Source organism: Chiloscyllium plagiosum, unplaced genomic scaffold (genome assembly GCF_037043375.1).
Source record: "Chiloscyllium plagiosum isolate Xiang-an unplaced genomic scaffold, Cpla_swu_hap1 HiC_scaffold_36, whole genome shotgun sequence".
NCBI classification, from domain to species: domain Eukaryota; kingdom Metazoa; phylum Chordata; class Chondrichthyes; order Orectolobiformes; family Hemiscylliidae; genus Chiloscyllium; species Chiloscyllium plagiosum.
Window position 1 is genome coordinate 29,045,869 of NW_028270174.1, and position 16,483 is coordinate 29,062,351.

At 42.3% G+C, this 16,483-nt stretch overlaps 1 protein-coding gene across 1 annotated transcript in view; it reads right to left on the bottom strand.

Annotated features, from left to right (window-relative positions):
- LOC122539349 (ETS-related transcription factor Elf-2) overlaps window positions 1-14,955 on the bottom strand; it is a 190,340-nt gene extending 175,385 nt beyond the window's left edge. Inside the window, exon 1 of the mRNA XM_087980054.1 lies at window positions 14,704-14,955. The gene's annotated coding sequence lies outside the window, so the exon portion shown is untranslated. The remainder of the gene's footprint in view (window positions 1-14,703) is intronic.
- Between the last annotated feature and the right edge of the window lie 1,528 nt (window positions 14,956-16,483).

Sequence of the window (16,483 nt, forward strand, 5' to 3'; positions counted from 1 at the left end):
AACTCCCACAGTTAACATCACAGTAACATTCATAGCATAATAAAAATTGTTAAGGTAAATTAACAATTCAGATTAAATGCACTTTTTCATTTTTTATTCTCAGTTGCATGTACAATGTTGGTCTTTGGAAATATTTCTAACAAAGACCTTCTCTGACGTCAGATACCTGGGGCAGGAGGATGGTCCTAACAATGAAAGGGTTTTCTGCTTGGGTGGGGAGGACAGGTCACGTTATCTTGTGCAATTATATATTTTTTCAGCTCATTACATTTGTACGCATGGGTAGAACTCCACATTTTATGGGCAGGGAATTCTGAAACCCATCGGCACCATCCAGGCTCCAAAATGCAGGCCCCATATCTAAAAGGCACCCAGACATCACTTCCTCAATGCAGGTGCACCTCTCAATCTCCATTCATCAGCCCCAACCAATCTTGGAGATCTCAGAGACCAGGCATCAAGTGACACCGTGACTCAGTGAAGCCTCCATAGAAATTATTCTGCTGAAAGCTGTCCAGGAGTCACAGGTAGTTATTTCCCACTGGATGGCAATACATGACCATCCCAAATAATATGGGCAGCCTGGACTGAGATGGCTGCAGAGGTCAGTGACCATAGATGGCTGCAGAGGTCAGTGACCATGGATGGCTCAGGAAGACCTGGTTTCAGTGTGGAAAGAGAACATATAATCTACTTAATTCTCTCAGAGTATGCACCACTGTACTCAATGCTTCATGCTCCTATGGATGTGAGTTAACATTGGAAGGTTGCCATTGGCACACAGGAAGTTGGGTACCAAACATCTCCATCAGATTCATCATTTGTAGCAAAGTCTCTCATTTTGATGCAGCTACCAATGTAGCAGCATTGGCACCACAGTGGTACTCCTGTCACACAGCTACCAAGGCTGAAAATTAAAACATAACAAAAGCTCCAACACTCAACAGCTCACACACCATCAGCGCACTAACCTTTCATCACAACTAGGAGACATACACATCTGATAGCTTTTCCACAAAATACAGGCATACAATATCTACACAACCCCACAAGATACCCTTTTGAGTTTAGCTCCTTTTTGAAGTCAGACCTACTTGCCTGTCCCATTCAGGTTAGCCGGTTTAAACCAGTGCAGCTGCCTCACGTGTGTTGGCTTGTTGGATCAGTGAGGCTTCATCTCTTACACTGTAATGGTTTAATGGCACCATGCAATACCAAATATGACTGAAATTTGTCATGAGTTGTTGATATGGGCAGGCTTCCCACACCACACTAAATGGAGCAACAAGAAGATCCAACCTTCCAACATGGCACTGCCCTGTTTACCTGTCCATCTCCCTTCCCATCTATCTGCTCTACCCTCCCCACTGACCTATCGCCAGCCCAGCTACCTTCACCCAATGCCGTGCCCCCACCCCCCTTTGTATCTCTCAGCCCCCTTCCTCCTCCACATTCCTGATGAAGGGCATATGCCTGAAATTAACTAGGAGAAAGTGAGGACTGCAGGTGCTGGAGATCAGAGTCGAGAATGTGGTGCTGGAAAAGTACAGTAGGTCAGGCAGCATTCGAGGAGCAGGAGAATCTATATTTCAGGCATAAGCCCTTCCTGTGAAGGACCAATGCCCGAAATGTCAATTCTCCTGCTCCTTGGAAGCTACCTGCCCTGCTGTGCTTTTCCAGCACCAGACCTTTTGGACTTTGGCTTTAAAGGAGCTAAGTAACTGAAAAGGTTTGTACTCAATGGAGTTTTGAGGAAGAAGCCTACCCCAAAAGGTATATGCTTCATTCAGGTTTTGTGAACATGTTGCCTAATGAGATTGTGTCCATAAATGTAATTCCAGTAGGTTGGGGTATTAATGAATACTTGTGACTTACTAATAAATGTAAAAAAGATTCCCATTGATAAAGATCAGGAAAGGTGATCCAGATAAAAACTTACAAAACCTTAATGTGCTATCAGGGAACTGAACTTTTTGCCTCCAACCCAATTAAGTTTCCCTGCCTGTCCTTCCAAAAGCTTCAAGTTAGACCCAGTAAATTCCAGCCCTGGTATTCCATGCAACTATTTTAACTGCAGCTTCGTTCTTTGGCCTATGTAAGGGAAATTCAACCAGAAAGCCTCACTCTGTTTACTTCATAACTTCTGGATAGTGCTTCACCATTATCAAGTATTGTAAAATCTGACTGCTGGGACACAACCATTTAAAATCTCCTGAAAGTGGAAGAAATATTTTCTTCCCTTTTTTTTCTGATAACAAAGCTTGTTGTGTCACTAGACTCATAACGAACCAAACAGAAATAAAAACATGCTTTAGATTTCACATCTTTGCCAATGAGTCATTGATCGATAGAAAACAAAAAACACGGATAATCAGGGTGACGGGATCGCAATTCATCATTCAAACAGATGCAAGAATGTCAAGCTATCCTGTAAATGATATTTATATTTTGTGAAATGATATAGAGCATGCAGATTTAAATAATTTGGATTTTTAATTAAACAAATACAATTAATCCTAATATGGAGTGATTGAGGGCAAACGAGAAAGCTCTGTTAAGAGATGGTCATCTTATTGGCTAGTTAACTCTATTCATTGCATGCCCAAGGGCTTCAATCAAACCTACTTCTAACAGAAGGTTTAGACAATAGCGGAGTGTGTTATGACTAAGTTTGACAGTAATTGGTTAGCATAGCACTAATTTACTATATTCTTTAAAATACAATGAGTTGGTGATTTTAAACACCATACAACTCTCATTGTGCTTAGAAGAGGGTCACTGGCAGTGATAAACTGTAAATTCCTCCCACACAGTTATCAAGGATTTTGTAACTAACCTGAGTTGTCAGAGCGTATAATTTCTTGTACTCGGAGCTTCTGTCTGAAAAGGGCAGGAGCTTTATCAGGTCAGGGTCAGGTCAGGTCATGACAAGTACTGAAGCCATTTTCTAACCTGACAGCCAGCCTGATTAATGCCACTTCCTACTCCTGTCCACCAACAATAAAGGAATTCTCACTTTGCTCTCAGGCAAGACTATAGACAGCTCTATAGTGTAGACCCATTAGCGTAGAGGTTAAGAGATGTTAATGGGTTTGAAAGTGACTGTAACCTCAATTAGAGATTCTGATTTTCTGAAAGCAAGTTCTACACATAGTGCAGATTACATCATTGCTGCTTTACTTGATAAAGATACTGCATTGGTCTGTTAGATTCTTTATCCAATATCCAGCCTGGAAGAGCCAAAATAAAACATTGGGAAGATCAAAACCCACTGTCTTCAGCCTCCACCATATATTCCAGTCTCCAGTCATCAATTACATCCCATTCCAAAGCATTGTATTTGCAAACTCATTTTCTATCTCAATGAGCTGAACTTCCTACCCCAAAACCCTATCACAAACTCTGCCTGCACCCAGCTCAATTCCATTATTTGTTTTCCCCTGCTGCAGTTTAATCACTGCTGAAACCCTCATTCATGCTTCAGTCACCTCCAAGCTCTACTATTCCAATGGCTTGTTGGCTAGATTTCTATCTTCTACTCTCAGCAAACTTACATTCTGCTGACCCAATGCTGCCCATCTCCAAACACATATTAAGTCTTGTTCTTCTCCCATTCTATGCTGATCTATATTGGCTCCTGGATCTCAAATATTTCTATTTTAAAACTCTCATGCATGTTTTTAAAATGTGTGTCCTGGTCTCCTTCCTGTATCTGTAACTCCTCCAATCTTACAACTGGTCTCATGTCAATCCTCTCACAGTTGTATTGATGACAGTGTATCATACGTCTGTCAAACAGATCTGTTGCCATTTTCTTCAGACTCCTTGATGTATTAATATTGTCAGTCATTCACAACAGATTCACTTAACACAGAAAGTTAAAGACTGTCTTTTTGGAGACAAGGGCTATCCTCTGTAAATGGATGATTTCTTTTAGAAAGTTTTACTGTGGAAAAGGACATGGAAGATATCGAATGTAAGGAAATAGATGGTGACGTTTTGAAAAATTACCATGTTCCAGAGGAGGAAGTGCTGTATGTCTTCAAATGGATAAAAGTGGCTAAATCCCCAGGACCTGATCAGTGTAACCTAGAACTCTGTGGAAAGCTAGGGAAGTAATTGCTGGGCCTCTTGCTGAGACATTTGTGTCGTCGATAGTCACAGGTGAGGTGTCGGAAGGCTGGAGATTGGCAAACGTGGTGCCACTGTTTAAGAAAGGTGGTAAGGACACGCCAGGGAACTATAGACCATTGAGCCTGATGTCAGTGGTGGGTAAGTTGTTGGAGGAAATCCTAAGGAACAGGATGTTCATGTGTTTGGTAAAAACAATGACTGCAGATGCTGGAAACCAGATTCTGGATTAGTGGTGCTGGAAGAGCACAGCAATTCAGGCAGCATCCGAGGAAAGGCAAGGACTGATTAGGGATAGTCAACATGGCTTTGTGCGTGGGAAATCATGTCTCACAAACTTGATTGAGTTTTTTGAAGAAGTAACAAAGAGGATTGATGAGGACAGAGCAGTAGACGTAATTTATATGGACTTCAGTAAGCCGTTCGACAAGGTTCCCCATGGGAAACTGGACAGCAAGTTTAGATCTCATGGAATACAGGAGACTAGCTATTTGGATACAGAACTGGCTCAAAGGTAGAAGACAGAGGGTGGTGGTGGAGAGGGTTGTTTTTCAGATTGGAGGCCTGTGACCAGTGGAGTGACACAAGGATCGGTGCTAGGTCCACAACTTTTTGAAATTTATATAAATGATTTGGATGTGAGCATAAGAGGTTAATAAGTTTGCAGATGAAACCAAAATTGGAGGTGTAGTGGACAGCAAAGGAGGTTACCTCGGAACACAACAGGACCTTAATCAGATGAGCCAATGGGCTGAGGAGAGGCAGATGGAGTTTAATTCAGATAAATGCGAGGTGCTGCATTTTGGGAAAGTAAATCTTAGCAGAACTTATACACTTAATGGTAGGGAGTGTTGCTGAACAAAGAGACCTTGGAGTGCAGGTTCATAGCTCCTTGAAAGTGGAGTCATAGGTAGATAGGATAGTGAAGAAAGAGTTTGGTATGCTTTCCTTTATTGGTCAGAGTATTGAGTACAGGAGTTGGGAGGTCATGTTGCGGCTGTACAGGACATTGGTTAGGCCACTGTTGGAATATTGCGTGCAATTCTGGTCTCCTTCCTATCGGAAAGACGTTGTGAAAATTGAATGGGTTCAGAAAAGATTTACAAGGATGTTGCCAGGTATGGAGGTTTTGAGCTATAGGGAGAGGTTGAATAGGCTGGGACTGTTTTCCCTGGAGCGTCGGAGACTGAGGGGTGACCTTAATTTTGCCCTCCTCTCGGAAGAAAAAGTGAATTCACCATTGGACAATGATCTCAGTAAACGATGATGATGGTATTGAGAATGATGAGAAAACAGCCTGGTATAGATGCTGCTTGAAACCAAAATTGTTCAATTGATTCTCATTGAAGAGAAGAGAACAGAATTTCAGCCCAAGGTAGTGATTGTAATGATGTCAAACAGGTGGACCTCATTGAATGTGAGTTCCCTGAATGGGGCTGTTAATCTAGTCCCATCAGGGAGCCCTGGCTGACAGATATAAATAGGAGTGTCAGAAGTTCTGTTCATTCTGAGGGAGGTGGATCACTGTCAAGGATTCTCCACATGTAAATAAAGGGTGGCTTGGTGACAGGATACTGGTCTCTGTGGAATTATTTCACTAAACAACACTTCCATCCCTATCTTATTGTATTCCAGCCATTCTACCCTACAATCAACAGTATCTGCCAAAATACCAAATTGATATTCAAGTCACCTAACATTACAAAGCCAATGGCTACTACAAGAGTCCTCAATATACATCAGAATCTCAAAATTATATTATAGATTTAAATGTATACAGAAAGGCCAATAAATTATTTTTCTTGGCACTGTGCTTCCCAATTGTTGGAAATGCTCTCTTACCTACTCAAGTGCTTCTACAATCCCAGCCGTTGCAACACAGGAAATGCCATGGCTCATGAGTTGCTCATACTTCATGACCGTATGAAGCTCGGGCCTAAGGGAGCCCAAAAAGACCCAGCTGTAGACTGCTACACCTCAGTGTCCACCAAGGCTGGCCAGCCAGCTTACTCTGTTGGACTAGAGTGGAATTTGATTCAGGAGGCCACAGGGATTCAAAATATTTGCCTATATGAATGATCTTCTGTTCCTATTGTACGACCATTCCTGCCTGGGCGACAGATCCATAATCCCAGTTATCCATTTTCAAAATAGATTCTAGGAAATTGGTGACCCAAGTGAACCTCATATCAATCAATTTCACAGCCAAACAAGGCAAAGGTGATACTTACATAGTGTCTACAATGCTGCATTTTAATTATCTATTATTGATGGCATACACTCCTGTATGGTGAGCGAGGTGGGGTTGGTGAGAGGTGTGGTTTACACTGTCATTGTAATAAACAAACACTCCATGATTAACAGTGTTTATGCCAAGTACGAAACACCATATAAGTGAGCAATGCAGTATCCTTTCAGGAGGGACACTACTTGGAGGTTACCAGAGACAGCCCAATATATTTTCTGCTGCACTGAACTTAATTTTCTTACTATGTTGGAGTTGGTGGTCTGCATTTCTGCCCTCTTTAGCAGAAGGCAGACCTGAGCTGTCACTTCAGTTAGCTCATCCTTCAGTCTCCTGCAACCCCTAATCCTCAGCACTTAACTTGTCTTCAGTGCATTTCCCAGTGCATTTCCATCAAACTCATGATCAAAGTCACAGGAAAGGCTCATTTCTATGTTGCTAAGATATGAGCAAGAGATAGTGCATCATCTTCATTGTCAGACTGTCTCATAATAAAAACCAAGTCTTCTGACTGAGCTCGAGCAAGAGAGAGAGGGACATTAGCATAAAGGTGTACATGTAGTTGTGAAGCAGGAAGAGTGAGAGTGGTGACAAGTTTGTGCTGCAGCAGATTGCCATGTATAGTTTGTTAGTGGGTGCATGATTGAAAGAGTTAACTGGAAAAGACAGGACTCTAGGTTTACCATTTCCAATTGGAGCCATGCCTTCCTACTATGTCATTAGTGACTTTTGAGTAGGACGGAATATTTGCAGAATGCCAGCATGTCCTTTGCTGAATATTTTCCATCCAGTTTCTCTTGCAAGTAGGTTGGAAACGAATTATTTGTTTGGACGAGAAGCTTTCAATGATCACTGGTCATAAGTCAGCTTACCATAGTGCGCAAAGATAAGAAGAAGCAGAATGTGCTCAAGAGAGATTTTCTATGAGAAAACCAGCAGTTTTCTGAGGGCATCAATCCATGGGTGGAGGGTGGAGTAGATAGGTGGAAAAGGAGCTGGGCAGGTCGGACAAGTCCGGACAAATCAAGGGGACAGTGTTGAGCTGGAGGTTAGAAACTAGGATGAGGTGGGGGAAGGGGAAATGAGGAAACTGTTGAAGTCCACATTGATGCCCTGGGGTTGAAGTGTTCCGAGGCGGAAGATGAGGCATTCTTCCTCCAGGCGTCTGGTGGTGAGGGAGCGGCGGTGAAGGAGGCCCAGGACCTCCATGTCCTCGGCAGAATGGGAGGGGGAGTTGAAATGTTGGGCCACGGGGCGGTTTGGTTGATTGGTGCGGGTGTCTCAGAGATGTGCCCTAAAGCGCTCTGCTAGGAGGCGCCCAGTCTCCCCAATGTAGAGGAGACCGCATCATGAGCAACGGATATAATAAATTATATTAGTGGATTTGCAGGTAAAACTTTGATGGATGTGGAAGGCTCCTTTAGGGCCTTGGATGGAGGTGAGGGAGGAGGTGTGGGCACAGGTTTTACAATTCCTGCGGTGGCAGGGGAAAGTGCCAGGATGGGAGGGTGGGTCGTAGGGGGACGTGGACCTGACCAGGTAGTGGAGGGAACGGTCTTTGCAGAAGGCGGAGAGGGGTGGGGAGGGAAATATATTCCTGGTGGTGGGGTCTGTTTGGAGGTGGCGGAAATGTTGGCGGGTGATTTGGTTTATGCGAAGGTTGGTAGGGTGGAAGGTGAGCACCAGGGGCGTTCTGTCCTTGTTGCGGTTGGAGGGGTTGGGTCTGAGGACGGAGGTACGGGATGTGGACGAGATGCGTTGGAGGGCATCTTTAACCACGTGGGAAGGGAAATTGCAGTCTCAAGAAGGAGGCCATCTGGTGTGTTCTATGGTGGAACTGGTCCTCCTGGGAGCAGATATGGCGGAGGCGGAGGAATTGGGAATACGGGATGGCATTTTTGCAAGAGGTAGCGTGGGAAGAGGTGTAATCCAGGTAGCTGTGGGTGTCGGTGGGTTTGTAGAAAATGTCAGTGTCAAGTCGGTCGTCACTGATGGAGATGGAGAGGTCCAGGAAGGGGAGGAAGGTGTCAGAGATGGTCCAGGTAAATTTAAGGTCAGGGTGGAATGTGTTGATGAACGTCGATTTTACTGCTCCTTGGATGCTGCCTGAACTGCTGTGCTCTTCCAGCACCACTAATCCAGAATCTGGTTTCCAGCATCTGCAGTCATTGTTTTTACCTTGTATCTCAAGGTAGTTCTACAACTGCCACAGCATTTCTTCCTCAGTTATGGCAGTTTCCCCGGGTCACTCATGATCATCCTGCTGTCAACTATGTGAACCGATCTGAGACGGGGGATTCGAAATGTAATAGCTAACTCACAAAAGGTTCAGTGTGGTATCAGGGACTAGATCTCAACTCCAGGAAGGAAGCTTCTTACCCTCGAAGAACTGTCAGTGACCAGTCACTTTAGACGGTGACCCCAGCGATCCAACCCAACTCCGCCAAGTTGTGGGATCGTGTTCAAACACCGACCGGGAATCGGTGAGCGGCAAAAACAGCCTCTTTATTCGGTTATCACGGCACAAGTTCGAGGCGGCTCAGAATCTCGAAATACAGTTCTGACAAGAGCCCTTTATACACAGTTCTGACATTTTTAAAGTTCCATTCTATAGTGGACAGAGGTTTGAAGAGCTTCAGTCCTGGGAGACAGGAGATGGGTTAAAAGGTGTGCTGAGTGCTGGCTGTTACTCCTGATGTGATGAAGGGTGTCTGTCTGGTTCGCTTACATGATCAAGAGGTGTCAGTTCCCTTGTCTTTTAAGTGTGAGTGAAAATGCTAGGCCTATACGCTCTAAATAAATTAGAAATTGTAATAAAAGAATAAAGAACGTTAAACTGATTGCTGCTGCTGTGTGGTGAGATTTATTTGCTGGTGTGAGTTTCAATCATTCATGCAAGCATTGTTTTTGTTAGTTTCTTGAAGTGGTAATGGCCCAGTTAAAAGGTACTTATTCGGGTCCAGGAGCTGGTGGGTAAGGGCTAATTAATATTATAATGTTTCATGGAGACTTGATGGGAATGGTATTGTTCTGTTTGTTGATAATGTGTGGAAATGCAGTACTGGAATTGAAAGGAAAGTTTTTAACTTCGGCAACTACAGCACCGCGGTTTTACGAATGAATGGATGAAATCATGTTATAGTAAATAGTGGGTTAGTAAGGGGTTATGAATGAATGAACGGAAACCGATATTAATGAATGTAGTGAGTGAGTCAATGAAGATAGCCTATAACACAATATCTCACACCACAATATCTCACATGACCAATATCACATTCTCCTCTTGCTTTCCTTCTCTGTCAAAGTACCTTTTGAGCATATTCACATGACACGCTGTGAGATTTCTGTCTGTCTGGAGTCCTTATCAAATAGTGCACATCAATCAATTTCCTTTTGACTTGATAAGGTCCACTAAACCTTGCTTTTAAAGGTTCACCTATCACTGGAAGTAACACTAACACCTTATTTCCGAGAGCAAAATTGTGAGTTTTTGATTTCTTGTCTGCTTCCTGTTTATTGTAAGCTGTGATACTTTCAAATGCTGTCTAACCAATTCTCCCACTCTATTTAATCATTCCCAAACATTTGACACATAGTCCAAACATGTGGTCTCTGAATTCTGATTTAACAATTTCTCCTTAATCAATTTGAATGGTCCTATCACTTCATGCCTAAAAACTAATTCAAACAGACTGAACTTAGTCGATTCATTTAGTACATCTCTAATCACAAAAAGTACAAATGGAATTCCCTTACCCCAATCATCTGGATAGTCTTGACTATAAGCTCTCAACATGGTCTTTAATGTCTGATATCACCTTTCTCGCGCTCCCTGCAACTCTGGATGGTATGCAGTAGATCTGATTTGTTTTATTCCTAAACTGTCCATAACTTCCTTAAGTAATTTTGATGTGAAGTTTGACCCTTGATCAGATTGTATCTATGTCGGTAGTCTATATCAAGTGAAAAATTCGAGCAATTCCTCTAATATTCTTTAGCTGGGATATTGCATAATGGAATGGCTTCTGGAAATCTAGTCAACACAACCATTATTGTTAACAAATCTGATTCCCCTTTATGTTTTAGGTAGGGATCCTACGCAATCAATTAAGGCTCTGGTAAAAGGTTCCTCAGATGCAAGAATAGGCATTAAAAGTTTGGGTTTTATTACTGCCTGTGGTTTTCCAATTACCTGACATATATGACATGTCTGTCAAAACTCAACTACATCCTTGTGCAATTCAGGCCAGTAAAAATGTTTTTGTATTTTAGGTGAGTTTTTCTCACTCCTAAATGACCCCTTACTGATAGCTCATGCACCACTGTCAACACTTCCTTTCCATACCCCACTGGCAATATGATTTGATGAACTTCTGCCCACTTCTCATCTGCCTGAATATGTGATGGTCTCCATTTCCTCATTAGGGCAGCATTTTTGAGATAGTAACATTCAGGGATATATTCAGATTCTTTCTCTGTGTATACCTTTTGATGTACTTGCTTTAAATTTTCATCTTTCTGCTATAACTGTTAATTTATCTGAGCTAAAGATGTCTGCTGTGTCATCTATCTGCTCCTGGTTTGTGTTAATCATTTGTTCAAGCAGGGTCTCTGCCAATTCCACTTCAACTTTCTTTTCTGTACTCTTTGATCTCTCCGTTTCAACTGGTGACTTTGTGACCTTGTTACCACACAGTCATGAAAAGTTCCAGGATATGTGTCTTTCAGTAGTTCAGCTGCCTGAGTTTCCACTGGCTTTTCAACTACAGTGGGCAGCATTCCTACTTGCCAGCTATATCACTAGCAAGGACAAATTGTAGGTCCTGGAGTTGAGAGTTTGTACAGTACTCCTATCACGACTTCTCCACTCTTCACTGGTCACGCTAACCTCACACTACATAATTGAGCGCTTCTTGTCTTACTGTGAATTCCCGTTACTAGTACCTTTACTGGCAATAGTCATCAGAGATACACATTTCCTCATCTTTGAACATCACAGATAGAGAGAATGCTCTGTCTCTTAACATTGTAACCTCTTTACCTGCTGCCCCTAGTCTATGCGAGTAAACTTTACCTTCACAGGTACATGGTTTAAGAAGACCTGGCACTTCCTCCTTAACCAATCTCCGACCGGGCTATACATTCAGGTGCACCTTTCTAACCTCCATTGTGCTTTCCGTTACCACTCCAACAAAATTCACTGGCTTATCCTATTTTCCTACACCAGGCTTCCCAGTGCTTTTCCTAATCTACCAACACTGTGATTTCACGTAGCCTATTTTATTGCAGTGAAAACACTGGAGCTTTTTAACTTCTATTTCCCTTTCAAAGGTTTCCTTTTTACCTGTGGTAAGTTATCTTTATGATCGTCACCGAGGTCTACCTTTCCCTTTCCACGCCAAGATTTCTCTTTTCTCCCCCATTTCTGTCCCTCGCGGATTGAAATTGATTTCGGAAGCCAAACTTTGATTCATGGACCAATTCATAACCATCAGCCATTTCAGTTGCTAATCTTGCTGTTTTAACTCTCTGCTCTTCCACATGAGTTCTCACTACTTAAGGAAGTGAATTTTTGAACTCCGCCAAAATAATCGTCTCTCTAAGAGTGTCATAGGTTTGCTGTCTTTTCAATGCCCTTATTCACCTATCAAAATTACTTTGTTTGATCCTTTCAAACTCAGTGTAGGTTTGTCCAGGGTCCCTCCTTAGATTCCTGAAACATTGTCTGCAGGCTTCTGGCACAAGCTCATATGCACCTAAGCTGGCTTTCTTCACATCCTCATACGGCCCAGATACCTCCTCAATAGTATTGCGAATATCTCACTAGCTCTACCTACAAACTTTGTTTAAATCAACAAACCTACATGGTCGCTGGCAACCACATTTGTTCAGCCACCTTTTCAAATGAGATGAAAAAGGCTTGCACATTCTTCTCATCACACCAGGCTTTTGGCTACCATGGGTTTGCTCATCTTCATTCTCTTCCTCACGAAGCTTACCTTTGGACTTCATCACCATCCTTTTAAGCTGACTTTCCTGTCTAAATGAGAGAAAGTGAGCACTGTAGATGCTGGAGATCAGAGTTGAAGAGTGTGGTGCTGGAAAAGCACAGTCAGTCAGGCAGCATCTGAGGAGCAGGAGAATTGACCTTTCAAGCATAAGCCCTTCATCAGGACTCCTGAGGAAGGGCTAATGCCTGAAAGATCGATTCTCCTGCTCCTCAGATGCTGCCTGACCGACTCTTCCAGCACCACACTTCTTTCTTGTCTAAGTGCCAATTTCTGAAGTTCAAACTCCTCTTTCTTCCTTTCCTCCCTTTTTCTTTTTCTCTCTTCCCTCTCTTTCCTTTTGCTCTGCTTCATTCTTTTTCTCTTTTCTCTTCTTTTAGTTGTAATTCAATGTGTTTCATTTCTGTTGTCCTTTCCTTGTCTTTTGCTTCTAACTCAAGTTGCTTCATTTTCAGTTGAATTTTAGCCATCCCTAATGATTCTGATGGTGTTTCCAGCAAATGTAAATGCTGAGCTATTGCTGTAATTATCTCTCCTTTCCTCACGGAAGGAGGTAGCTCCAACTCCAGCTTGTCTGCTAATTCCAGCAGCTTGGCCTTAATCACGTTTTGCAAAACCCCCCAAGGTCACTTCTTCCACCTCCAGAAAACTCTTGGTGACTAAAAGAGCCCTTGCTATCCCAAGCACTGTTTAAACCAATCAAATGCAACACCTGGAACAAAAGACACTAACATCTACCACTCACTGCCTTCAAGTCCAACAACCCGAATCCCAAATCAGAACTATAGAACATATCCCGGACAAGCTCCCAATCTGTTATGGACCAGGTCAGACCCCCTCAAAACCCCCTCAAGAAGGTAGCCCAGACCCTAACTTTGCTAATTGTTTTAAGCTGATGTAGAGTGGACGTTCAGGAGGGATGCAACTAGTCAAACCACTTAGTTTTAAATAAAACAGTACTTATTTACAAAATTACTGGATGAAACACCGACAAAAGAGAACAGAATACAGAATAACTTAACCGATCCGAAAACTCAACAGATTATCCCAACATAATGTTCCCAATACTTGCAACAATCCCCATAAACATGCCTTGGCACAAAAGGGAAAGTAAAACACAGGTTCTTTCAGGTGAGAAGTCAGAGAGACATTCGCTTGGACCTGTTTCTGTGGGTCCAGCAGCTTTTTTTTCACTACTGCTAAAAACCTAACCAAACTAGAGAAAGCTGAGCTGGGAGAACTGGCCACTCCCCTTTTATTGTACTACCTGTTGCTTGAGGCAGTATCTGTTAACTATAATCAGACTGCCCCTAAAACCCTTCAATTTAGACTTTTCAGAGTCTGTGTCTTTTACGACCTCTGTGAAAAAAATCACCAAGGACAACATTAACTTGTTAAAGGATCACCTTTGTCACATGGCCTCCATGTGTAGGGCTCCTTTAATACTTTCAGATTCTGTGATTCTAACTTTACAATTCCTCATTGCAGTTATATTGCTGTATAAAGCTGACACAAATTCCAAGACATTTCTGAAGGACATTACTATATCTGATTGGCCAAATCTGTGCATTGATTTCATCCTACAGGGGGGAAGTTGGATTGACATATTCGGGGTCCTTTTATGATAGGGGGTAGAAGTGATTGAAATAGATTTTCTTGTTTATGGATGGGATGATAATCTATTGGGGAGATTGTCAGCTTATTTTCAAACACATCCTTTTCTTCAATGCAATAAAGGTGGATAATAACAGAGTCAAAGATTAGGCAGCAAAATGTACTGGCATCTCAACGCTATGTGCCTTTATTCCTCTAGCATCCTCTACCCGAATTGTTGTCAGTCACTATACCTATCAACCTCCACAAGAAAATTCAGCAGTCAGTATTAGTAACCTGTTTGGACATGGAAAATATTACAGTAGCAATACGGTTACATAGTGGTTGTGTAACTGAACTAGTAACCCTAAGGTTCCAACCAATGATTTGGGGAGAGAAATTAAAATTTCGTTGGAGATCTTACACTCATTAATTAATTAAACACAAAATATAAAGTTCGTATCCATAATATTGACCATGAAACTACAAGATTGTTGTAAAAACCCATCTGCTCCACTTTTGAAGGAAGGAATCTAACAACCTTGTCAGTCTGGTTTATATGTGACTCTAGACCCACAGCAATGCAATTGACTCTGAACTGCCTTCTGAAGTGGTCAAGAAAGTCTTTCAGTTTTATCCAAGAATTTTCAAAGGCATTTAAAAACGGACAATTAACACTGGTCTTACAATTGGCATTTACATCCCATGAATTAATTGAAAAAATACCTGCCATCTTCTCGCTGTCTGTACACATTTTCCAGATAGAAACTGAGGATGTGTCTCTTCCTAGTTTGGAGCTGATGTTATTCAGTTCCAAAACGTAGTTTCACATACAGAATGGATGATGCATTGGCTTTATTGTACATATTCCTATGTGAACCAACCTGATAAAACAATGGCTCAAATTTTTCAATCAGTATCAAAAACCATTATTTCCAATCCAATGACAAAAAAAGACATTTATGTTTTCTTAAGCCCTGGCCTAAAATTTCCTGATCGGGAGCCTGGTGTTCTAAAGCAGCAGAGACAAAACCAGAAATACACACAGCCAGCAGAGAAGTGAATCTCCATGGAAACCACATTCCCTTTTCAGCAGGAAGTGCCATATTCTGTGATTTAACTGTAGCCTCTGGGAAAAGGTTATTATGTGCGGTAAATGTAGTGTTAAGATAGTAAGTGAGTGGGTATTGGGAGCTGTTTGGAACAGGGGTCAGTATGTGAAGAGATGGTAGGTGAGGAAGTTAGGATGCTGGGTAGGTGACAGGTTAGGTTGCCAATTGTGTGAGGGAGTCAGGGTAACAAGTGGGTGTTGTAGGAGTTGTGTGTTAAGGGAGTGGATGAGTGCTTATGATAATCTAGGGGGCAGGTCAGAGGTGGTGTTAGATGTAGCAGTATTGAGTGTGGTTGTCAGGTCAGTGAGGCAGAGGAAAGGAGATTATGGCCAACAGGAAAGGACAAAGGGATATTGGGCCTGGTAGGGTCAAATCAGGGAATATGGAGGGTGTTGAGTTGGAAACATTGGATCTGATGGAATTGGGATTAGAGGGAATCTAGTCATGATGGTTTGTGGGATCTGACAGGGCTGGGCCTATTACTGTTTGTTATCTATACCAATGATTTGGATGAGAACATACAAGGCATGATCAGTAAGTTTGCTGATGACATTAAAACAGGCGGTATCGTGAACAGTGAGGAAGGTATCAGAAATTGCAGCTGGATCTTGATCAGTGCAGAAGTGGGCCGAGAAATGGCAAATGCAGTTTAATATAGGTAAGTGTGAGACCTTGCATTTTGGAAAGTCAAATCAAGATAGGAGTTTCATGGTGAATGGTAGGGCCTTAAAGAATGTAGTGGAACAGAGGGATCTTGGAGTTCGGGTTCACAGTTCTCTGAAAGTAGAGTCACAGGTAAACAGGGCAGTGAAGAAAGCTTTTGGCACACTGGCCTTCATCAGTCAGGGCATTGAGTATCAAAGTTGGGAAGTTATCTTGTAGTTATACAGGATGTTGGTGAGGCTGCATTTGGTGTATTATGTTTAGTTTTGATCACTTTGTTGTAGGAATGATGTTATTAAACTGGAAAGAAGAAATTTACAAAGATGTTGCCTGGACTCAATGGTCTGAGTTTTAGGGAGAGGTTGGACAAGATAGAAGATTTTTCTTTAGAGTGTAGGAGACTGAGGGGGGATATTATAGAGGTAGATAAGATCACGAAAGGCATGGATAGGGTGAATGCACTCAGTCTTTTTTCAAGGGTCGGGGAAGCAAGAATTAGAGGGCATCAGTTTAAGATTAACGGGAAAAGAATAAAAGAGAACCTGAGGGGCACAGGGTGGTACACAAATGGAATGAGCTGCCAGTGGAAGTGGTTGAGGTGGGGACGTTAACAACATTTAAAAAGCATTTGGACAAATACATTGATAGGAAAGGATTAAAAGAATGTGTGCCAAGTGCAGGGAAATGGGGTTAGCAGTGACGGACATTTTGGTCAGCATGGACCAGTTTGG